We start from the raw sequence: 26,741 nt of genomic DNA on the forward strand, positions 1-26,741 counted from the left end.
GAAAGAAAAGTCTTACATTTTGAATTTGAAATCATAGCAAGTAATTTCTAGGGCCCTTAAAAGTACCAAGAAACCTCAGTCAGAATCCTTATGAAGCCTTCCTATTCTTTCTAAATTAAAATTGATTTTGTTCCAAGTACACATAGGTACTTCCATTTGAAAATTTGGAAATAAACTCAATTATTTTACTGAATAACTGCTAGTCTTCCACTAGACTTGGAATTAGAGATATAATTATTAATGGGGCTATGTTCTCAATATATTTATCATCTAATAGAGAAAATGCCCACACACATCCATAATTACAAATTAATAAAATAAATGCTAAAATTGAGTGCTGTGTTTACCAAGCAAATAGATTCATTCAACCTGGAGTGTCTAGTATGGAATTCGGAGAGGATGAGGAGAGGAAAGGGAAGGTAAAGAGCTAGGTATTGGGAGGAAGAATGGAGAATATTTTAAAAAATAAGTGACTTGTGACTTGCTCAAAGCAACATTATAAAAATTGGACAAATGAATGATTGAATGTTCTGTGTTGATTAAGTTAAATAATCAGGAATTTTATTGTTAAATGTCTGTTGTGATTGGAATTTTAGTTCATTGAAAAGTGAGACCATTTACAAAATCCAGGGATACACAAGTTTCAAGAGAGCCATCAGATTATGACTTCCTTGTCTTTAACGGGATATTTTAAAAGATTTTAACATCCATGTTCTTGAGAACTTTGCTGTTGAAACCTGATCAGTTCCCCAGGCCTAAATTGTCTCTGTTAGCTTTACTGGGTCTGAGCCTGTTTCAGGAGTATGGATACACACTGGTCAGGTAGTGACTTCAACCCCTGGTTGATTATACTTCTTTTAAGAATTGACAAATGGTCGGTTTGACCTTGAAGTTCTTCAAGAGAAGATGAGTCCAAGTTTCATCACTCACTCATTCATTCATTCATTCATTCACCCACTTACTCATTATTCTTTCATCTGAAATGGAGCAAACCCTTCCAGAGAAGAGCAATAGTATTCAATTTTTAGTTATATTGCATGTCAGTACATACCTTCCTCATAGTGGGAATTTTCACATTAGGAACAAGCAGCCATTTATAGTCCATAGTGAAGACATTGGTAGGTACAATGACCTTCTTTTCCCTCCCTCTGCTGTTTATGTTTTTTTTTAAAGAGAACTTATTATTATTTGAGGATTCTAAGTGGCTTTCCCTCAAATACCACAGTGACAGCATGTGATCCAGCCCTGGCCGATCACAGTATATCATTTCCCCCCTAGCCACATTGATTGAGTCAGGAAAAGACAGATGTGTTCCTATTGGTTGGGACTATCAAAGTCCCCAGGACACATTTTCTTGAGCTATTGGTAAAGAGGCTCTTTTTCTCTCTGATGTCTATCAGCTTAATATGTAAGCTAAAGCTCTTATAGGACATCATTTTGTTACATGTAGACAGTCGGCCTGAGAATAAAGGCAACAGAGGGGGAAGCAGAGACAAGAGATGGAGAGAGACAAAGAGAGAGAGAAAGACAGAGACAGAGAGACACAGAAACAGAGGGGAACTACTTCCCCGCTGAGTCTATTTGCATTTTGCTTAATTTAGTTTAAGCTGGATTTCATTTATTGCAAGATTCTTGATAAATACAACACCTAAAATGTGCTTTGATGATGAAAGGAGGAGAACTAACTCAACGTTTTCTTTTCCTGGTGATTATAAAAATCTGGCATTCTTCCGAAATTTAGAGTCTTAGGAAAGGCAGTTAAAACATGGTCTGTTTTTAGTTTTGATATTTATGGTTGCATTTTGGATCAAGATAATTTCAAAGTATACTTTAAAAATATAACGGATTTTAATCAGAGCATGAGTTATATTTGGCATTCGATTCTTTAAGGGTTTTCCCATGTTTTAAAATTTTATTACATTCTGATCAGCTATTATGATTAGTAATGGGATTAACAGTTAATAAGTGAAACAGTAAATATAGAAAAGAGCACCTGTGCTTTAAAAATAAATATAGTTATGCAAATATTGAATTAAATAACATTTCAAAAAATTCAGTGAGAATAATCAAATGTAGGAAAAGCCCAAGAATCAAGGAGAAGCTTTGTATATTGCTTAGTTATATATGAGCTAAGCACATTTTATTTGAGAGGTGGGATGATGGGCATAACCAGAGAGGGGAAAATGGAGTTCAACAAAGGCCTAGTAAACAAGTAAAGAAGCAAAATCTTAAGATCATTGTATGAATATCAAAGTTGCCCCATGGCTTTCTGGGATCAGCGACATAATGAAGTCAATGGATGGAATAATGGGGACTTTGGGTCCCACAAAACTGAAGGCCAAGATGGAGATGTAGGTTAAGCCAGCAGCTACGCAAAAGAGGCACTCATATATACAGTGCTAAAGAAAAAAGAGGTAAAATCCACAAAAAGGATAATTTTGTTACACTGTTTTTCTAGGGTGTGGTTATGCAAGGGTCTGGGAGCTTAAAATCTGCTGCTGTTTAAAAATCTCTCCATAGCTGCAGATATATTTAGGGAGTCAAGAAATGTACCTATATATGGGGAGCAAAGCACAAGGATTGGGACATATATGCATGAACTTTACTCAGGGAAGCGTTAGAGTAGACTCCTTATCATCTTGATAAACAAAGGCAAAGAGGTAAATGGAACAATCTTGCTGCAGGTATCTGTTTTACCAAGGCAGAAAATTCACTCAGCATAGTTCAACACAGCAATTGACAAACATATATGAGTCATATAGTAAATATTTCAGGGTTTGTAGGCCATATGATCTGAGTCTCAACTACTCAGATCTGACTTTAGTGCAAAAGCAGTCATAGGTAATACATAAATTAATGGGTGTGGTTGTGTTCCAATAAAACTTATTGACAAAAATGTAATCTGTGGACCTTGATAGAACCAATAAAAGTATCCTGAGTGGTGTTCCTGGGGATAAAAATAAATGCTCTGATGGGGAGTGTTTGCTGATTTCTGTGGTATAAATACCACCACCATGGCCAATTTCAAACTACCCATGGTTTGAAAATCAACTACCAACATTTCTGAAAATTAACACTTGGGAGCCAATTCAAGACAATTGCAGGACACCACAAAAAATGTCCCACATACAGAGAAGTAAAAAACAGTGTCCTAACCATCAGTTTTTAAGATTCTGCAATCTCACGTTACTTTCCCTCCTTCCATGTTTTTCTGTCCTTGCCCTCCCCTCACCATCTGCTTCCTGGAGTCACATTCGCAGAAAGCCATCTGCATGCAAGCCTTTGGCTTGGGCAGAGCTCAACCTCAGGGTTATGAAACATTTATACTTTCTATTCTTATTATTTACTGGTTCATTTACTTCTCTAATATACAGTAATAAGATTTTGAGCAAGCACCTATATTATAAATTGTCAATGGGTTATTTAAGAAAAGTAGACACCTAGAGATCAGTTGATGAATTTATATTGTACCTATAATAGAAATAACTATGTATAATGAGGTATTCGCAATCAAAGGAAACATAGTGCAAAAGAGAGCATGTTTAGGAGGAGACCACAAAATGGGCTGAAAGAGAACATAATTATGAAACAAAGGAATGAGAAACAAGCTTGGGCTCATTCAAGGCTGGATAAAAACTCTAGGTCCAACTATTCCTTATTAGACCATTTTCATAATGAACCAGTTCTAAGAAAAGTCGAAGTGGATATGCTCTTGGTGCTAAATGAGTTTAGAAAAAAAAACAAAGCTGCGAAAGCCTTCTTTTATCGTCTGTCAAATTAGAAAAACCAAGTAGGTCTTTGTTCTTGTAATAGTCTATTTGCTTAAATACGTAGAAAAGTGGCAGGGGAATCATTTCAATGTTTGCAGGCAGTCAACCGCATTAAAGAATCACAAGAAAACAGGCTGAACTCTGCAGTCGAACTGCCAACTTTATTCTAATTAATAACCCTAAATTGTGCAGCTATTCATGGATTGCTTACATTTGGGATATATGAATATTGAGGTTAGAGGCTGAAATCATCAGTAGAGTAAAACAAAACCATCATCGTATGTAAAATTTTGGGTGACCCATTTAGAGGTAAAAGTGGATTGAACATCTTTTGAGATTTAAAAGATTCTATGATACAAATAGTATGTGACAAAAGGAAGGTTTTATTTCATAGTTATCTCATAGTCCTATCTTCATGTTGCTTTATCCCTCACTAGTCTGTCATGGAATCACCCTGTTATCCATCTAGCCTGAAATTTCCCTACTTAAGAGTTGCTTAGAGATGAAAGATATGAGAATGGGGCACATGGTCTACAAAAGATCACTACTGAGTTCTTTTTAAAATGTGTGAAATCCTGAGTATTTAAGGCAGCAAGATTCAGTTTCTGTCCTCTAGAAACTTATAGTTTCTATCTCCATAGTCTCTGCTTCACTTTCATAGGAGGACCTTGTTTTGAACTTTACTGAGATAAGTAAAGGTTTTCATAAAGCAGACTGGAATTTTAAATTGCAAATAATAATTTCTGCATTAGTCTGCTGCTATAACAAAAATACCATAACTGGGTGGCTTTTAAACAGGAAACAAGCTATTTCTCACAGTTCTGGAAGCTGGGAAGTCCAAGATCATGGTGCTGAGAGATTTGGGGTCTGACAAGAGCCCACTTCTCATGGATAGCCATCTTTTCACTTTAATCTCACATAACACATTATGGAAGGGGTGAGGGAGCTTTCATGGCTTCTTTTATACAGGCACTAATCCCACTCATAAGGGCTCTGCCCCCATAACTTAATCACCTCTCAAAGACAGCCCACCTCCTCATACCATCACTTGGGAGTTAGGATTTCAACATATGAATGGGGGGGGCAGGTACAAACACTCAACCTACAGTAATTCCAAAGTGCAGATAATGTGTCAGATCCCCTCCTTACTCCCACTCCTCCTTTGGATACACTGTTTTATCAGAGTGCCTGGCCCAAGGTGAGAAAGTAATAAACTTAAAAAAAATGAATTTTGAATAAGTAGGTGGGGATTTACATAAACAAGGAATTACATATAGTGTGAAAAAGGTTTAATATATGCCTTTTCTAGTTGAGAGGTATAAAAGGTAGCATGTTCAAGATCACAGGGCTATGTAATGTGAAACTTAGGATTTAACCTAATTTTTATGGCTCCCTTTCCTGTGTGTGCTTTCTACCTTTCCAGGTCAGAGAAGGAATGCTCAGAGTAATTTGAAGAGTATTTGTGCATTTTGATGAGGGAAGCGTAAGAGTGGAAAAAGGAGAAAGGACTAAAATAGTTTGTAAAAAAAAATGTGATATCTAATAGCTGAAGAGGAAACTTTTACTGTCTGTCATAGACTATTTTGGAGTCATTTACTTAGCCCACAAGTCTCATCTTTCTTGCACAAAGAAGGATCTTGCCCCTCCACAGAGAAAGACAGCTATTTTTGTTCTACATGGTCCTAGGTCTTTGTCCACAGTCACCTGGGCCAGCTGGTCTTTCTGTCCTGAGAATTTGGAACTAGCATTCAGGAATGACTAGTAAATCTCTCCAACCACCTGAAAATGGAACAGGTATTAACTGCAAACCGTGGAGAGGCTTTGTCAATCACTGGACTGACAAGGAGAGAGAGGAAGTCTGCAGGAAGAGAATGAAGTAGACATGCAGAGAGAAGCAGGGACAAGCCATGGAGAGACAGAGCATTGCCTAGGTTCTTACTGACTTTCTGGATTCTGATTTTAGGGCCTTCCTGAAGCCAAGCTAAGGCCTTTCCTTGTGTCCTATGAGATACCGCCTTTGTTCTGACCTTAGTTAACTTTATTCTTTTCAAAATTTATTTATTTTAGTTTTGGCTGCATTGGGTCTTCGTTGCTGCATGCGGGCTTTCTCTAGTTGCAGCGAACGGGAGCTACTCATCGTTGCAGTGCACGGGCTTCTCATTGCAGTGGCTTCTCTTGTTGCAGAGCACAGGCTCTAGGCGCACGGGCTTCAGCAGTTGTGGCGCGAGGGCTCAGTAGTTGTGGTTCGTGGGCTCTAGAGTGCAGACTCAGTAGTTGTGGCGCACGGGCTTAGTTGCTCCATGGCCTGTGGGATCTTCCCAGACCAGGTCTCAACCCAGTGTCCCCTGCATTGGTAGGTGGATTCTTAACCACTGCACCACCAGGAAAGCCCCCTTAGTTAACTTTAATTGGCTTTTATTAATTAGAAATTTGGATTTTATTACAAACTTTTATTACAAACAAGGTTGCAACTTGTTTTGTTTTGTACATTATCTCCTTCATGCTTTTGCCCAAACATTACCTTTTCATTGAAACCAGACTAGATCACTCCATTTAAAATTGCAGTATCACTCCTCCTCTTGTTATGGGCTGAATTGTTAGCCCCTTAAAATTTATATGTTGAAGTCCTAAGTCCTAGTATCTCAGAATGTGACTGTTTTTAGAGATAAGATCTTTAAAGAGGTAAATAAGTTAAAATGAGGTCATCAGGGTGAGCTCTAATCTAGTATGACTGGTGTCATAAGAAGAGAAAATTGGGACACAGAGGCAGGCACAGAGGGAAGATGATGTAAAGATGCAGGGAGCAGTGGCCATCTACAAGCCAAGGAGAGAGGCCTAGAACAGATCCTTCCCTCAAGGCCCTCAGAAGAAACCAACCCTGCCACCACCTTCATCTTGGGCTTCCAACCTCCGGAACTGTGAGAAAATAAACTTCTGTTGTTTAGGCCACCCAATTTGTGGTATGTTGCTGTGGCAGCCCTAGCAACTAATACATCATCTTGCAAACTGATCTCCCTGACCCTGTACTATTGCATTACTAAATATATTTCTTATTTATTTTCTTTTTCTCATCACCAGAATGTAAATTTCATGAAGGCAGGGAGTGTTGCCTATTTTGTTCTTTAGTGTTTTACTCAGTGCTTTGAACAATGTTAAACACATGCATACGTACACACCTGTATGCATACATAAGAATTTTTAATAATGTATAATCTTTTAGGGTCAACAATAAGCATGACATGAAGAGTAGGGATCACTGTGTAACTCTAGGTAAATGAACTCAATTTATCAGAACCTAAATTATCTCATGTGTAAAAATAAAATGTCTGTACTCTTATAGAGAGTCCCATCATCCTGTGAAGGGATAAATATTCAGGTTTTACCTTTTTGCTCCTAGAGAGACTTTTTAGCCTTTGTACTTAGAAGTCCTTTGATGAAGTTCTTTGGATCCAGAGGTTAAGTTTCTTCTACCTTTCTGTAAAGACCCATGGAATATTTGTGTTTCTCCTGGTTTTTAGAAATTTACTGGTGAATCTTCTACATGGTGACTTGGGGATGAAATAAATATATGTGTATTTAAATTCTCAGCTTTACTTGCAAAATTAATAGTAGGTTGAAAATTACTGTTAGTTTTGGTAGAAATTTAATTTTTCATGAAGGAAACTTTTTAAGGCTATTTGTGAAAAGGAATGACTATTATGTTTATTAAGGAATGACTATTATAGAAAATTTGGTTTCATAAAATTACATAAATTCCTAGTCGGTCTCATTGGTATTTCTTTCTTTCATTCTGCAAATTAACTCGTTAGCAGACGTCACTTTAAGCTTATCCAATCTCTATTTTGGAAGACGTTACAACTTGCATTGCAAGGTTAGTTCAAATTTTATTATTCATTTTATCCTTGACCTCAGTGGTTAAAACTATTAACTAAAGTAATGCTAATTGTAGTGGTGTTTTTTGATTTAGACACTTGTCCACTAGGAATTGGCCTGAGACCAATTAATTTCATTCTGGCCACTGAAAAAGACATCAAGCTGTAATGATTTTTGGTCACTGTTCAAGAGTTTACATTAATATAAAGGACACATAGGGTAAAATTCAATCATAAATATCATCCTATACATTTAAGCAGACATTTATGTACTAAACTGTGTAGGTAATAGGGAAAATTATGAATATATTTTAATATTTTGCAACTGAATATGAAGCATCACTATGTATTTTGTTCTGATATATTATCTTTTCAATCATATATAGTGACAATGTATATAGAATCTTTATAAAAACTAAGAAAGAAATTATTTGCTTTGTCCAACAAATATTTGATTGCCTAATATTCCTAAGTTACCACAGAAAGAAAGTATAGGATCCCAGAATGAATAAGGCATGATCATGGCCCTCAGGAGTTTCTGGTTTAGTAAAAGTAATGAGATAAGTGAATGGACAATAAGTGGCAGATTTAAGATAATTGATAACATTTATTGAGGACTCACTATGTGCCAGGCACTCTTCTAAGAGCTTTATATATTATACCAATTGAACCTTTTAACCATATTTTGAGGAGAGTATTGTTTTACAGATAAGGAAAAAAAGTCACAGAGAGTTACAGCAACTTTCCAAGGTCATGAAATTAATAAGTAAACATGATGGAATTTGAACTTTTTTTTTTTTTTTCGGTACACGGGCCTCTCACTGTTGTGGCCTCTCCCGTTGCGGAGCACAGGCTCCAGACGCGCAGGCTCAGCGGCCATGGCTCACGGGCCCAGCCGCTCCGCGGCATGTGGGATCTTCCCAAACCGGGGTATGAACCCGTGTCCCCTGCATCGGCAGGCGGACTCTCAACCACTGCCTCACCAGGGAAGCCCAGCATTTGAAGTTTTGATGTTGGCTCTTGAATCACAGTCTTAATCTATTTTGCCTTTAGGGTAAACTCCTTAAGAGCACTGTGAAATCAAAACAAAACCAAACCCCTGCAAACTTGGTTAATGGCTCACCTATGGCAGAAATCACATCTGTGCTGGAAGAACCCAGAAAACTTCTTCGGAAGGTTGCATCTGGAATAGTCCTCAAAGTATTTGGATATATGGAACTCTAAAATGAGATGTCTTCAGGTAGTGAGAGTATGTCTCAGACTAGCTAGTTTGTCACCAAGTCTTCTTCCTCTGCATGGAGCGAGACCGTCTTTCTCATCTTCCCTTGTAGATATTAGGCGTAACTGTTGCTGAACCAGGTTTGTTTGCCCGCTGAGCAGCAAGCCAAACGCCAAGATGTCGAGGTTTGCAGCTGAGAAAGGGTTTATTGACCAGGCAGCCAAGCAAGGAGACAGGAGAACAAATCTCAAATCCACCTCCCTGAAGGTAAGGGGCTGGATACTTATGAGATAAAGAAGCAGGTGGTCTGAGGTGTGAGAAGTGTGAGGAAGGGTGATTGGCAATAAGAAAAAGGTGAGGTAATCTTTGTCCTGCGCAGGTGCAACCAAGCTACAGGCTTCTTCACGGGACGCATCTTCAGCAAATGGCGGCATTGACATGTTCTGAGGGTGGAGTTTTTGACCCTCTGACGTCAAAAGGTCACTGAGCGGACACTCGAGCATGCCCAGTTGGAGGGTGGAGGCATCCCAATCGGTCTTAATCGACTGGAGCTCAAACTGGACACAGCGGACCCCAAGTTCCTGAAAAACAACTTGGGCAAACATCTTATTGTTTAGGCTATGTGAGACTTGGAGGACACGCAAGTTTTTATGAAAACAAAGTGAGCTTGATCAATGAAGGTAGGTTACAGTTTATTACTTATTAAGCAAGATATAGTTTAATGGATCTAACTGATGAGTAACCTCGATTACATAACCATGTGACTGAGTTCTAGCCAAAGGTATATATATTGTATCTACATTACAGTGTATATAATGTACCATGTGTGTTCAGTAGAAATGCTATAGAGTCTGCAGACTTCCAGGTCAGGCTTTATAAGACCTCCCACGTATATTTTTTCTTCCTTGCTCTCTGCTTGTTGAAGATGGTTCCTAGATCTTAGAAGCCAAGTGAGGAGGATAAAAGTCACATCCACAATATGAAAGAAGCCTAGATCCCTGAATCACAGCTTGAAGGGGAGCCACCCACGGATTAGGAAAACTCATTTGAGGGAGTTCTGAACGAGAAAGAAATGTTTACTGTGGTAAGCTACTGAAATTTTGGCATTTGCGAATTGCAGCAGTTAGACTACCTTCACTAATGTAGGGAATATAAGAAGAGTGTCATATAAGAAGAATAGATTAAATTTGCTTCTGACCAGTGGATGGGAAGTGTAATGTTAAGTTCTAAAGCCAATGTGAAAGGTTAAAATTGCAAGTGGCAAAACTATCCTTGAAATTCTCTATAGAATTCGATATATATAATATACAATATAAAATATAGTATAGGGATTCCCTGGTGGCGCAGTGGTTGAGAGTCCGCCTGCCAATGCAGGGGACATGGGTTCGTGACCCGGTCCGTGAAGATCCCACATGCCGCGGAGCAGCTGGGCCCGTGAGCCATGGCTGCTGAGCCTGCGCGTCTGGAGCCTGTGCTCCGCAACGGGAGAGGCCACAACAGTGAGAGGCCCGCATACCGTAAAAAAAAAAAAAAAAAAAATATATATATATATATATAGTATACATTGTTGACCTTATACAAACCTATAGAAGATAATGTCAATTCTTCTCACTCTTGCATTGTTAACGTTTTTCTAGTGTCAATTAATTATTCAACTTCTTCCTTTAGGATATTGATGAAACCATTGCCACTTATTTGTCTGGCCACCTGAACCATATGTTCTACTAATTTTTTTTTTTTTTTTTTGCGGTACTCGGGCCTCTCACTGTTGTGGCCCCTCCTGTTGTGGAGCTCAGGCTCCAGACGCGCAGGCTCAGCGGCCATGGCTCACGGGCCCAGCTGCTCAGCGGCATGTGGGATCTTCGCGGACCGGGGCATGAACCCCCGTCCCCTGAATCGGGAGGCGGACTCTCAACCACTGCGCCACCAGGGAAGCCCTCTACTTTTTAATGGAAAAGAAACATAATCTTTCTAAAGTGTTTTGTGAGATGTGTTGGCTGTTTCAGCCTAGGTTTCCACCATTGCCTCAGACAGACTTACATGATGTGATTTCATGGAATGAGATACAGTTTATTATCTTAGAAGGAATGCAGGCTTTATCTGCAGAAGACTTACAGTTTGAACCTCAACTCTAGTGTTATTTTAGTTGTGCTGTGGATTTTGGGCAATTTACTTAAATTTTCTTAACTTTTAATCTCCAGTTAGTAAACTGGAAATAAAAATACACACAACTGTAAGATTATTCTGAAGATATGTATTCATAATAATGAATATTTTTTGAGTACTTACCACATTGCATTTTAAAAAACAATTGCTCTATTTTAAGCTTATAATATTTTCCAGGTTTCTGTGTTTTATAAACATTATTAGTTTTGGTTTGTACATGTCACACATTCTGTTTAGTGTTTGTGGAATTCCCAGCTCAAGAATAGTCAACATTTTAGTTTATTCTCTCCCTCTTCCTCTTTCTCTCTCTCTCTCTCCTCTTCCCATATATTCCATTTACCATTATACCTACTTTTGGTACAGCCTTAACTCTATTCTATTTCCTTCAAGATGGATCACTCATTTTGCTAATACATAAATTACTAAAAATTTAAAACTTTGCACTTACAGCAACCTTAATAACTAATTAAAGAAGGTGTATTATCTTCACTTAACCAAAGAGAGTAAGTTACTTGCCTGATGTTCCACATAATTTAGTAACAGAGCTAGGACTAAAACCCCAATTAACAATTATTGAGCACTTACAATTTGTCTAGAGGTTTTCAAATATTAACCAATTTCATGTTCATAAAAATTCTGTGAGTTAAGCACTATTATTTTTTTATTTTTTAATATAAATTTATTTATTTATTTTTGGCTGCATTGGGTCCTTGTTGCTGTGCACGGGCTTTCTCTAGTTGCGGCGAGCGGTGGCTACTCTTCGTTGCGGTGCGCGAGCTTCTCATCATGGTGGCTTCTCTTCTTGTGGAGCACGGGCTCTAGGCATGCGGCCTTCAGTAGTTGTGGCACACTGGTTCAGTAGTTGTGGCTCACGGGCTCTATAGCACAGTCTCAATAGTTGTGGCGCATGGGCTTAGCCGCTCCGCGGCACGTGGGATCTTACCGGACCAAGCCTCGAACCTGTGTCCCCTGCATTAGCAGGAGGATTCTTAACCACTGCACCACCAGGGAAACCCCAAGTGCTATTATTATCATTAAATCATACATGAAGTAAATGAGACACAAAGGTTTGAGTAGCTTGCTATGGTTACGTAAGTGCTACAGGATTGGACTGGTATTTGAACCCAAATACCTTCAGGTTTAACCATTCTAAAATCTATGCTGATTTTCACTACAGTATATACAATCTTTAATTCTGTGACTAATACAAGATATCAGTAAGTGAAAGACATTGTTATTGGACTATTCAGCAATCTGAGAAGGTCAACCTAACTAACTCATCCAGTTATTGTACAATAGTAGAGAAAGTTTAGCTAGGAAGATATGGTGGGCACATACATTGAAAACCTTAAATGGCACGTTTTGCATCCACATGCTTAAACATCAAGCAATATTATTGTTTACTTGTTTTAAAACCTGAAGATAAAAAACAATGAATAAGTATATAACATTAAGAAAAATGTCTTCAATTCTAGGAATCAACCTAGAAGTTAAAAAAAACTAAAATATCCCAATCATACATTTATTGGAAACTGTTGTTTCTTACCATACCATAGGGTAAATTACAGCTTTTGGAAAAGACATATGCAAGTAAAGGCAAAAAAAAAGATGATTTAAATCATTAATTTTAAAATTCTGATGTGATTATTTTTTCCATTATACCGAATATTTATATTATGAGAATCTGTAAATGTATAATGTATATTGGTTTAGTGAGATTATTTTTGACAGCTATATGCATTATCTGACATAGGCAGGAAAAATTTTTTGTAGCACTACAGCCACCCTTTCTATCTTTGGCTAAAATCTGAAATGTATCAGAAAATACACTACCACTGGTTTCATATTTATTCTTTCTAAGTGATCTCCACATAAAATGAACTCATTTAAAAAGTTTACCATTTTCCAGCTGACACTGTGGTCTCAACTTAGGGCTTGAAAATGAGACACTCCTCTTCTCCCTCTCATATAGTTATGAGAAACGTGAATTCTGCAGCTGGAATTCAGCTGACAAATTTGGTTGTGATCCAGTAGTCATAGTTCTGTAAAAAGACAGCAATAGGTATGGTCACAGAACTAATTATATTGATTATGAATGTGCTATTTTTGAAAAAGTGACCTTCGTAATTTCTTTGTGTATGATATATAATCCATTTATTCATGAGTAATTAATCTTTCTGATATTTAGACATGCATGTAAAATAATTCTATATTTAATATAATGTATCCAAATTAAATCCACTTTTATACTTACACGAACTCTCATTCTACAATCTTGCTTAAACAAAAAACCTTAGTTTTCAACAACTTGTCATCTGACTAGTAGAATGATTAGTTGTGGGCCAGTGAGAATATTTTGAGACTGGGTAGTTTTTACTCCAATCAAATTCAATTCAAATACTTACTGTTTATTAGGCTCAAAGCACTAGTCTTAGAAGTGATTCCAGAATATTCATATGGGCTGCATTTATTGGTTGCAGTCTGGTGAAAAGGTGAGGCTAGAAGGCTTGTCTTGATACTTTTTGCATAACAATTATGCTTTTTACTTAGATTATAAATTGAGAGGTGGGAATGGGGAGCAGAGAAAAAAATTATGCAGGGGGCTACAAACCCAGCTGATTAGGGACACTACTGCAAATTAGAGGATATAAAAATAATTAAGACACTTTTTTCCCCATTCTTTAATCTTCTGATGGCCACAGATACACACAACTAACTCTAAGACTATGAATTCATAATAAAGTGTAAACTGAATGCCTAAATTAGCACAGAGTGAGCGATTGATTCTAATTGGTGGATTATACCAAGTGTCACCAGAGATGTTATATTCGAACTGAGTTTTAAAGGATAAATACAATTTCTAAAGATAGAGAAGAAGAGGAAAGATCTTCCAAACACAGGCAATAGCATGACCAGAGACATATAGAGGCATGGAAGCATATAATAGTACAATAGTGAGTAACCTTTTGTAACTAAAGACAGATACAAAGTTGGGCGGGAAGCAAGGAGTAGTGGGAGACAACACATCTAGGCATAGATTTGATTGTAAAAGCCTTCAATGCCACTTAAATATATGGATGTTTATTTTTTGGTCTGCCCATCACAGTTCTTTTAACAAGAGCACCTCTTTTGGTGGTGGGGTGTTGGGGGAGTTATGAGATTATTTTACAGGAGCCAGCCAAGGGCCTGTCCTGAAGATAGGTCTTTCTCTGGAATGTGCAGGGTTTGAGAAATTTAGGCCTGCTGAGCTAACACTTTGCTGCCCGTCGATAACACCAAAACCAGTAGAGAATCAGCGGCATCCAAACGCTAGAGTCTATCATCAGCAAACCAGAGCAAGGGAAGTGAAGTTTCAAGGGAAGTATGAAGTTACCATGAGGAATCACGAATTTGGAACCAAGAGCATAGAGCGAGATTAGGCAGGCCAGAGTGTGGTCTTAGAGAGCGATGCAAGTTCTGAATCATTGCTCAGCTGTCATCTGTGATTTGCTTTTATGAGCTTACAGTGACTAGACGCAAAGTCAGCTTAATAGGGCCAAAACTAAAAAATAAGTCAGGTATAAAACTGAAATAACCAGAGAAGAATAATTAAACATCTAAAATTTTTCTCTTTCCTATTTTTTGCTTGGCTTTTGCTTATTTCTGCTTCCCATGATTCCAAATCCCCAAAAGGAGAACAGCCTACCCAGAGTTAGGTTAAACACTTTTTTCCTTTAAAGGGAAAGGCAGACAGACCTTAAGGTGGCATGATCAGCAGGTGCTGTTTACATAATAAATACATTGATTCTTACCTTTTAGCTGACTCTCTCCTCTCCAGTACTTGACAAATGGGGTAGAATTTGAAGATTTGTATTTTACACTTTAAAGTGAAGGAAGCTATATCCTTTTCAAGAACAAATTTTCTTAGTGGGTGGACAAAGAAACACTAGTTACCTGAGGTAAGTGAAAAAGAACTGTTGTTTCCATGGTGCCAAAGACAATGAGAAGTTGAGTGGCAGACACTAAATACATGTTACTTCATGCTTTTGCATGAAATTGATCCTTCTTTCCTCTCCAGCAGGTCAAGTCCTCCTTTGTTATATTCCCATTCCACTGCAGTGTTACCATTCTGACCTATATAAACCCCAGCCACAGTCCTTACTCCTGACCTCTCCTTGAATGCCCATCCAGATTACTAATCTTCAGCTTCTCCCCAGATGCAAGGCTGACTCTTCTATATCATATCTGTAGAAGCGCAAAATTCATCAACTGATCAGGTACAGATTCTGTTCCATGTGAATGAACGCTCCAAGAGGCTGGATATATGCAGTCCTCAGAGGGATTGGAAGTAGGGAAACTTAACTGGGTATGTTTGCTTTTGACTGACTCTCTTCTTGTAAAAGTGTGACTAGTAAAGCACATGACCCACAGTTGAGGCTCAATAAATGTTTGTTGTTGTTAATCAAGGCCAATGACTTCTTAAGTAGCTTATGGAAGAGAATATCCAATAGAGGAAAATACATGAACTAATTGTTCTCAGTGGAGAAATGAACCAGCTGTAGCATGAGTTTGTAGTGCACAAGAATAAAATAAAAATATTATTTTGAGATTTATCTGGAAAATAGACATTTCCCAAGGACTTGTAGATTGTGGGAGAGATTTTAGCCTTTATAATCTTGTGTGATAGCTCTCTAATCTGCAATGATCAAAACACAGTATTTCAAGAAAAGGCCTGCTATTTTATTATTTATGAGAGCAAATTTCATTGTTAATGTTCTGCAAACTTCTATGGTACTGAAAGTATAGGTGAATCAGTATATTCTCACCAATATATAAATACTGTGATGACTGATGGATTTTGAAGGTCTATATTATTATATTAGGAAAGAGAAAACGACAGAAAATTTAGGAAGCACAAAAATTGAAATATTGACTCCTTTTTTCCAACCCCTGAATTTTCTTAACATAACCTCTATAATGGATAAGAATTTTTAGCTCCATCAAACACTCTGGAGGTTTTCTTAATGTTTCTTATAGTTAGACATTCAAAGTGGCCATTCAAACTATCCAACAACTAAAAAATAACATAAATTCAAATGAGAAATGGGACCTTATTTATCACTTTCTAGACATGACGGTCTCAGCAAGTTGTAATAATTTTATTTAGTGTTGTCTACACCAACACTTTGCTATCTGAAAGGCCTAGCTAACAAGACAATCTCTTAACTGATATAAAGTTATGCATTTTCCATCATAAGCTAATATTTATGGAGCTGTCCTTTTTATAAATTATTATACCCATAATCTTCAATCCATTTTTAAAGATGAATCAAAAATCATTTGAAAGACCTTTTTTCCTCTGTCAATATTTTTTTTCCTCCAAAAACTGGATTAGAGAAAATAAATTCACAAATAAGGGATAAATTCTTATAGGAAAGCTTACTCTTATTGTTATAGAAATATCCATTTATATTAAAAAAGCAATAATTTAATATGCTGTGTAAATAATGCTTTTGTGTTGTCTCACTATTCTAAGTGAGAAATGGATTAGCAATTAACATATGGCAGTTATCTGATTCCTTAATAAATGGAAAGGAGCTTTTGCTCAAAGCTGTTGGAGCTCTTTCACAAATTAATTGACCTTAACAGGTGGATGTCATGTGGCTCCATGTTCCAAAGGGGGAAATGGGACTAGCCAGCTTAAAAGAATTGTAAAGTTGTAGAACATATCTAAAAGATAAATACTTCTGAGAGGTGAATTTGGGGACAGCTTTACATTTTAGTCTGGTGAAAGGAGGCATCATTTCTATCCTTTCGTTCTGACCTCATACATTATAGAACTGATTTTATCTTCTGTTCCAAGTCTGTGGGCAGACTTCTAATCTATATTTCCACTGTTATTTTAATGAGCTCTACATGATTATATTAAGGTTTTTTGTTTTGTTACTCTTGTTTGTACCTACCTACATAAAATATCCACATTTAAAGGTCACAAACTGCATATTTCATTTATGTGACATTCTGGAAAAGACAAAGCTATAGTGAGGAGAACAAATCAGTACTTGCCAGGGGTTGGGGCATGCTGTAACTATAAAAGATAGTCTTAAGGAGATTTTTTGGGGGTGATAAATTATTATGGACCCTGATTGTTGTGGCAGTTACAAGAATATGTTACAATTTCTTGAATAGGACACCAAAAAGGATCAGCTTTTCTGAAGTAAATTTACAAAGTAAAAAAAAGCTTAAAAAGATGATATGATTTTTACTACTGTCTTAACTGTTTGCTCTTATCTTAAATGTTAGCATGATGTTTAAATGGTTTGTAGGAAAAACTGATAAAAATTATTAATAAATTTCTGAATATTTAAATATCTTTTCATTTTATTGATGAATGAAGGGATACTGTGAAATCTTTCTATAATACAGTCCTCAAGGGATCAGAGCAAGAGATCACCTTAGAGCTGAGATCCTTTTTCTATTATATCTTTACCTCCAAATGTCTCTGGTAAAATGAAAGACAAGCTTCTTTCTGCTGAATTTCTCTTAGTATTAAAGTGTTATAGTGAGATTTCAGTGTATTTGCCATCCGTTTTTCATATATTTATATGTGTGAAGGATAGAAGATTCTTATATCTTAAAGTTATGTTTTAATTAATGTCTCTATTCTTGTATATTTAGGTTCATCTCTTCAGCCTGGTAAAACTATGGTTTATAGTTTATATCTTCGTATTTTCAAATCTGAATCATATATTTCATAATAGGATAAAAATAAAACATATTAAAAGTGAAAGAACCTTATAAACAATAAAAAGTATCACAGAAAAATAATAATGTAAGTGTCAGTCCACTCAAACTGGCAGTGAATCTCAAAGTGGGCAGCTTTCAAGTTCTAATTGAATTGGATAATTTAACAAGTCCTTATGCCTGCCTGCAGAATGTACCTAAAATCCCATCTCTCCCTTGAATAGTTTTGATAAACAATTAAATATTTATACTGTAATTTATACCATGCTGAAATTAGATGCTTTTTCAGTAATAAATGGCAACTCCAATGGTGTCTAGGTTTTTATCCGTTACTAGCGTTAGAACTTTTCTACTTATGTTAAAAGGTAATGATTTCCTTCATCATTTAACATTTATCAATTTTCACCTTCAGATATTCAGTTTGTTACAAACTCTTAATGAAAGAAAAAAATCATTTTAGATATATGCATATTTTTGAATATTTAAGGCTGCCTGAAGAATTTAAAACAAAGGACACGGGGGTTGGGAGGAAGGGTAAGCTGGGATGAAGTGAGAGAGTGGCATGGACATATATACACTACCAAACGTAAAATAGATAGCTAGTGGGAAGCAGCCGCATAGCACAGGGAGATCAGCTCGGTGCTTTATGAGAACCTAGAGGGCTGGGACAGGGAGGGTGGGAGGGAGATGCAAGAGGGAGAGGATATGGGGATATATGTATACATATAGCTGCTTCACTTTGTTATACAGCAGAAACTAACGCAACATTGTAAAACAACTATACTCCAATAAAGATATTAAAAAATAAAATAAAATAAAACTAGACTATTATAAAAAATAAAGGAAGATAAATGGAACTGTTGGAATTTGCTGCACATTCAATTTAAAACACAAATTTCAGTATTTACATTACTTGGGGTAAGATTAGGGTTGCCAGCCAATATTGTTTCTCTCTCTCTCATACACACATATACACTCTCTGTTTCTCTCTCTCATTGATTTGTTTGCTCATTTACTGAAAATCTAGCTCACAGTTTTCAGGAACTCAGAGTATACTGGGATGATGTTTTTTACTAATTCCATTATCTTTTGAGGTTGCTGGTAGAGATCCTCCATGTTGATGTTCATAACCTATCATCCCTGGAGGAAAGAGAATAAGAAAAAGGAAAAGGTTGAATTGGAGGAATGTGTGGGAGTGGAATGATTAAAGAACCCGTCTTAGTTCCCTTTTGGACCTCTCTGGTTCACTCACTGTTTATAGTAAAATTATTTTAAGTTTAAATACATGTTTATATGAAGTGAGTTTTTAGTTAGAGAAGGTTTCTCCACATGGTATTTTACCCTCAAGGACCCAGGCATGTTGATTGTCAAATTGTACTTATAATTAATTATGTGAAGTTGAATTTGTATTTCTACATTTTAGATTGTTGAGTCAGCAGGGCCAGTTGAAAAAAAAATGTAATCATGTGTAGTAGGTAGAATTCTAAATGGCCCTGAAGATTCCATTCCCTCCCTTTGGGTGTGGGTAGGACCTGTGAATACAATGGAGTATCATTGCTGTGATTATGTGACCTTATATGGTAGATGAGATTCTGCAGATATAAATAAGGTCCCTAATCAGTTGAATTTAATCAAAAAGGAGATTTTACTGTGTGAGTCTGATGTCATCATTTGAGACCCTGAAAGAAGTCAGAGAGTCAAACAACAGCTTCTCCCGCTGTCTGTCATTGAAGAAGCAAATCACCACATGCTGTACTGCCTATGGGAGTGGGGACATTTGGCAAGCTCCTGAGGGGCCTCTAAGAGTTGAGAGTATTACATTTTACAGCTAGCAAGAAAATGGAGACTTCATTCTCTACAGCCTCAGGGACTGAATTCTTCCAACAACCAGTAAGTTTGGAAGAGGACCCTGAGGCTAAAATGAGATTGCAGTTCTGGCTAACACCTTAATTTTAGCCTGGTGAGATTCTGAGAAGAGGAGCCAGCTAATCTGAACTTAGATTCTTGACCCAAGGAAATGGTGAAATGATAAATTTGTATGGTTGTAAATAGCTAAATTTGTAGTAATTTGTTACATAGCAATAGAAAACTAATATACTACAGATGGGTCATTTTTAAAAGGGCATAGTATTTAATGAAAATAAACTTTCATGGAATAATACTTATGAAAATTAGTATTTGTTAGTATGAATAAGACGCTTTTATTTTCTTATGGTACGCGGGCCTCTCACCGCTGCGGCCTCTCCCGTTGCAGAGCACAGGCTTCGGACACGGAGGCCCAGCGGCCATGGCCCACGGGCCCAGCCGCTCCGCCGCATAGCGGGGTCCTCCATGACCGGGACACGAACCTGCGTCTCCTGTATCGGCAGGCGGACTCTCAACCACTGCGCCACCAGGGAAACCCTGAATAAGGTACTTTTAAAGGAGTATTAAAAATCCCGTGCTTGGCGACACTCTGATCAGACAGGAGGTATTCAAATTTCTAGACAGACTTGTGAAACTCCCAGGAGGCCTAATCACTAGGCAAATTTTTCAGCGGCAAGGGATAATTGTTGGTTTAGAAATTCCCTCATCATTAAAAAGTACAAAATGAACAAGTTATTACCTTAGTACACAGATTTTGGTTATCTATCTCTGATGAAGTTAAACTATCAATTCTCAAATAAAATATGATTCATATTTTAAGTGCCAAACCATTACTCTCACTATGTTCATGAATTAGGTACATTTATTTTATAGGAAGTGGTTGGCTAAGTTTTAATGCTTATTTACATGAGATAGTGCTGTGTATATTTTTGATGTATATTTGTACAAATAGCTAGAGATAAGCCATAATGTTCTGGTTATGAAATCTTTAAAATTAAATTGTTTTATGTAGATGAAATAAAATAATAAATATAAAATGCAGGTTTTGAAATCTATTAACCAAGATGACTTTTAGTTTTGTTTTCTTTTTTATTGGAGGATACATATTTTATGAAGTTGTAATATGCTTTCACATTATTATTGGAGTAGTCATCCTTGAATACCTTCTCTAAATGTTTCATTCATGATAAATCTACCAGCTTGTTTCCTCATACCTAAGTAACAAGCAAGGTGATTCTTAAGAATGCTATGACCTTGCTATATGATCTTATACATTCATTCGGGTCACAAAATTATATTTAAACACTTGTAGATTGTTTTATTGTTCCTAACTCTTCTCCCCCTTCTCTAGTAAAGGATCACATATTTCCTTTCCTATCTCCTTGCCAGATAGCGTGCCAGCCCTCTCATTAGTTTAAGTGCCCTTTCTGACCACTTGGTCAGTCTTGGCCGTGTGACTTGTGAGAGGCAATGAAATTGGAGAAAAAAAGATGTTTTCACTTTCAGGCAGAGGCTTTAAGAATATTATGCACTGCTGGAAGATCTTTTTGATGTGCCATGAGAAGAGGTGTGCCAGATAGGAGCTGATCCTTCAGCCTGACCTGAAAATAAAAAAAATCTTGGGGAGCAACAGTGTAGCCTGACACCCAGAACTGAGCTACAACTGACCATTCACATACAAACCTTTTGCTGTTTTATAAGGTTTTGATGTTTTTTTCTACAACAGAAGTGAGCAATGTAGTCTGAAATTTAATTTTCTCTGAGATAAAAATATGATCATTTCATTGATCTCATGAACACTTCAATAGTTTTCTATTGCCTTTAGACTAAAAATCAAAGTCTTAACTTGTCTACAAAATCCTGTATGTTTGGGTCCCTACTGGATTTTTTTTAACAGTTTTTAGAATTCATCATACATTTTCTCTGGGTCAGGAATTCTTTCCCTATCCCCTTTCCACCATCAGGAACAACATATGCAAAGATCTTATAGTTACAACTAAATGATTAGTGTCTTTTTTCCTACTTCATTTTCTCTCCAAGATAATAGGGATTGTGTTGTTTGTTCATTATTTTTTCCACAAGACCTATCACAGTGCTGGACCATAGTAGAAGTCTAATAAATATATGTTAAATGAAGCAAAAAATGAAATAAATTCTTTTGCTGTACCATCTTCATCCCAAGAGACATCATATGTTTCTTCAGAATTGGAGTCATGTTTTCTTAATTTTTTAAAACTTTATTTTCAAAGACTCAGAATATAATGCTTCTATAAGAAATATGCTTTTAAATATTATTGGAATATTTTTAGGTTAAAAGGGTAACTAGGATATTGCATATTCCTATTTAATTATTTCTCATGAAGCAAGAATCCATTTTCACTTTTCTTAGCCTAAGACTAGTTGAATGGTTTTCTGTTGTCATAGTAACACTACTTAGTTTTTATAGTGGTTTTCCCATATTTTAAACATTATATTATTTCATTAAAGAACTTAAACAATTTGAGACAAATAATATTGTCTGTTCTTAATGGCTAAAATACACACAATTTCATATGCTTTCTGCATATATTTAAATTTGACTTTTAAATTATACTTGCTTTAATGGAACTCCACTCTCTTTTGTGCTTTGAGCTTTATATGTTCCAATTTACAGAGTCAATCTTTATTCTTTCTTAAGTTTATTTTTCTCAGTATGTGTTTTTAATAAAAAAGCATTGCTTTAATCCATCAAATTTAAGGTTTTGATATTCAGACCTGAAAAGAAACATGGCATAGCATAACGTGGGTTTAGAACAGACCAGAAGGCAATTTTGTAAGGCAAACTCAGAATTCCATTATACTAATCAAAGTTTGGGGAGCATATGGCTAAGGTCTTGACTGGAATATTGTTTGATACAGTAAACACGAAGGTGCAATATGTTGGTAAATATGGACCAAAATGGAAAGATGAGTATTTTCCTTTCTGACTTCTAAGCAGATATAGCTAGTGTTCTTATTTTTAGGAGACATATGTATACCTTGAAGAAAGAGAAAATGTTGGAAAGGGGACATAAGTAACTTGGATATAACTGTGGTAGATCTTTCCATAAGTTAGTATTCCAGGTCTTTTTTATCTAGTATTAATATTTGGTGTTCTACCTTGATAAGAAGTTTGGGATAAAATCATTATGTGTGCTTTATAAGGTATATAGCTGATTTTCTGTGCATTTTGTGCTTCTGTTTTGAATCTGACAGCTATATTTTTTCTCTAAGTGTTGAGACAATATTTAGGGAATTTGTAAAGATGCAGCTATGAAAATTCAGCAAAGAAGCCATCCATGACTTGGTCAGGATTTTGGTGATCAAATTTTCATATTTGGAAGTGCTTGTTAGATGATTTGGTATTTTGATTTAAAATAAATGTAAAATAATACCCTTTTTCTTTCTACAAATAATACTATAATTTTTAATATGGTCTTTGTATTTTAAATTGTAGAGTGAATGAGTTTTTGAGACAAGTGAAGGGACTGGAAAATAGAGTTTGGGGAAAAGGATGAAAGAAGAAAACAAATAAGTGGAGAAAGTCAGCAAATTGTTTTATTTGCTTGGAATATTGAACGGACTTTAAATTTTTTGAAATGAAGAAAGAGAAAGAAAGAAAGGGAAATGTTTTTGGTTATTTTAAGCTTCCAAGGCCACAACTCTATTATTTGGGTATACAAATTTAGATTTTGCAGGGAAAAAAAGTATAGTGTTGTGCTGATAGAACTCATACACTATAATAGATATTACAAACATACTCTATATTTTGAGACAGTTGTGTTAGGGAATCTTTTTTGTTCCCTGCAATTACTGCTCTGTGTATCCTAATTAACTCAATGCCCATCAATTAGCGAGTATAGTTCACAACCTAAAAAACATATTTTAGTAAAATGTGCATATAAACGCTCGATTATGAAGTAATTCTTTCTAGCCTCATTGTATTGACTTGAATATTGTTGATGGTGATGAAAATAAAGTAACAATAATTTATTTTCTGCATAATATGTAACAGCTACCAGGTACAGTGCCTTTTCATCTTAACAAATCAATGGGGTATTCAGTTCCAATTTTGCAGCTGTGGAGACTGAAGCACAAACAAATTATTTAACATTTCGTAAAGACTGTAAACTTTATAGCAAGTATTTTGGAGGATTTGAACAAAATTTTTTAGGATTTCTCATGCTTTTTGTATTATGCCACATTGCCTCTTTAAATGCAAAATTAACAGATGTAAATGAAGAAAATGGTAAAGTAGTTACCTGCCTGAAGTATTTAGAACACTAAAAATGGATTCTTTTAATTCTAATATAATAATAGGTAGTGGTTTACATGGTATTTCTTCTTTGGAGCTGTATTTGGAACTAAGATGTCAAAGGTCATACATTCAATATTTATTTAGAATTATATGCAAAGCATTATTTTTGGTCATGCAACAGAAAAGTTGCAAAATAGCGCACACCAACAAATATGATTATTTTACATAAATTTTGTCTTTTAAGAACTGTGTGAGGTTGGAGGGGAGGTTATCTTCATTTTACATGAGGCAACTGGGAAACAAATGTGTTCTTCTGAATTGTAATGGAAGAACATGCCCTTGAAAAGATATTATATTTGGGATTAAGAGCAATATACCTTCATTAAGAAATATGAAATAATTTGGCTACTGGAGACTTTTGAAAATTGGAAGATGTTTTCTAATGTACGGGTCATGTGCTTTGGGGTATGTATAGTTGGAAGTTTGGTAGGAGACCAAAAACTTTCTAATTTGATGGCTTGGATGACCTACTCAGGGGACAGAGAATGTTGGTTAAATAAAATTCCATTTTATTAATGAGGCAGCCTTTTCTAGCTGTGAAAAGTTTGGGAGATTTGGAGTCAAATTATACACACACACACACATATCTATATATATATATTTACAATGTGTCTGTCTTTGGTAAATTTTCTAAATCTCTCCTAGCTTCATTCTCATTGGATGATACTAAATATATGGCAATAACACTTAACATTTAAAGTGTCAGGCATATAGGCAATTTCCAATCACACTAGTTCTATTCTTGTCAGCTTCCTTCACTGCTTCTTTGATCTATGCTATTTCTAGACTCTTGGCCAGAATTTCTATTTTTTCTTCTTTCTCAAATTGTAGATCTCAAAAGGCATGGCTTCAATCTTTCTCAAAGCATTTCAGTAGTATACTTATACAAGTGATCATCACAGAAAATATGATGTTTATGTTAGCATTAAGCCAGTTTTGTCTCTATCTTACCCACTGTTCCTGAAAACTTCAATAGAATTAACTTGTCCTACCCTTTCAGATGGGAGAAAGGGAGGAGAAATATATACACCCTATGTAGAGTTGACAGAAAGGAAAGCAAAAGGCAAAAGGGGGGAGAGAGGAAAAGGAGGGGAGAGGGAAGGAGAGAGAGATCTACCTGCTGACCATGAGCAATCCCCATTATTGAACAAGAAGCAAGAAATGTGACTGGGAAGCTTCTGAGAATTTCAGTAGGAAAAAATTGCAGAGGAAAGATTAGAAAATACTCGTAATATATCAGTATGAAATAGATAAGAACTCCTCCTTAGATAAACTGAGTAATTAGTTACTTAAACAGAAACCAAGACCAAGAACTCTGATGTAGTTTATTTCAAAACAGTTAGCTATTCTTTGTCATGTGGTTGAACATAGATCAGGTGTATAGAGAGGCTGCTCTGGAGAGTTTCTGAACATAAGTACAGGTGTTCAACTGACGTGACATCTCTGCCAGAAATCATGGAAGATATTTAGGTGAAGGGTTAACAAAACTGCCCTGGTTTCCAACATACATTTTGATGTTTATTGGAACATTATACTAATATCTAACTTGGCTGTGTTCAATAAATTAGGTAAATTATAGTTATAATTTGCTTAATAAAAATTTGCTTGAATGTTGTGACAATCTGATTTTTAAAAAGTCCACAGTAAAAAAGCTTTAGGCAGCTAACTTAACCTACCAAAACATCAATAGATAATCTATAATCAGGAAACTGTGAGTTCAGAGAAAAAAGATTTCTGGATTATTGATAGCTACTATTATGACTATTTTTTATATGTAATATCCAAATGAGATTGGGAAAACAACTAAACTTTTCTGAGCACTAACTTTTTGTCAGGCATTGTGGTTATAAGTTATCTTAGTTAACTGGTTAGGTGACATCATTGCTTTGAAACCAGGCTCTTAAAATCCATGCAATGGCAGGAAAGAAGTTACCAGTGACTGAAAGGAGTTTCTTAAGAGAGAAGAAAAATGCAAAGGTATTGTATTCTCAAAGTTTCTTACTACTTTAAAATTCTTCTCTTAAATGCTTATCCCTATCCCCAAATTTTAGGAGTACTCTTGTTTGGCTGCATAAAGACACAGCTATGCCAGGAATAGATTAGATGCCATTACCCATTCTGAAATCCGTTATACCAGGTATATTTTCTTGATGCTCATGCATAACTTCCATTAGTGTTAATGAGAGTTGCATTCATGCATGGAGTAGAGAATAGATCCATTATCTCTAAAGGGCAGTTTCCCTTTTAATACATTGCTCAAGTTTTATTACATGTGTCCTTTTTGTTTATCTTACAGAGACTCTGTTCTTCATTTATAGAAAGTGGCATGTAACCATGGGATGAAACACTTGTTGGAGGGTTCTTCAGGACAGTTTTTAGGCCATGAGAATGTGGAAGTATTATCTTTTAAAGTCTCTGTTCTTATAAAACTGTTATAATCCTAGATTCATTTAGAACCAATAAAATATTATAGATTTAAATCAAACAACCATTCCAGTAGTTACTGAATCAGTTGTTGATGTTTGCAATCATTTTCAAACCTACAAGAAGTAATTTCTTCATCAGCTTAGTTTTAATAGAAGGAAAAGGAAGCTGTTAATGAAAACTTAGGTATTTCTATAATGTTTGGTCAAGTTATATAGCCCCAAGTGAAATATTTTAGATTTCTTTCTTATGGGTTAAAAGTCTTAAAAAAAAAAGAAAGAAAAGGAATAGGGATGTTTTTTGACAACTGTTTTATGGGTGGATTTAAATAATCGTAGGAAATAATCATGAAGAAGATTGCCCCG

This window comes from Monodon monoceros, unplaced genomic scaffold (genome assembly GCF_005190385.1).
Source record: "Monodon monoceros isolate NGI ecotype Baffin Bay Population unplaced genomic scaffold, NGI_Narwhal_1 Super_Scaffold_20, whole genome shotgun sequence".
Classification (NCBI taxonomy): Eukaryota; Metazoa; Chordata; class Mammalia; order Artiodactyla; family Monodontidae; genus Monodon; species Monodon monoceros.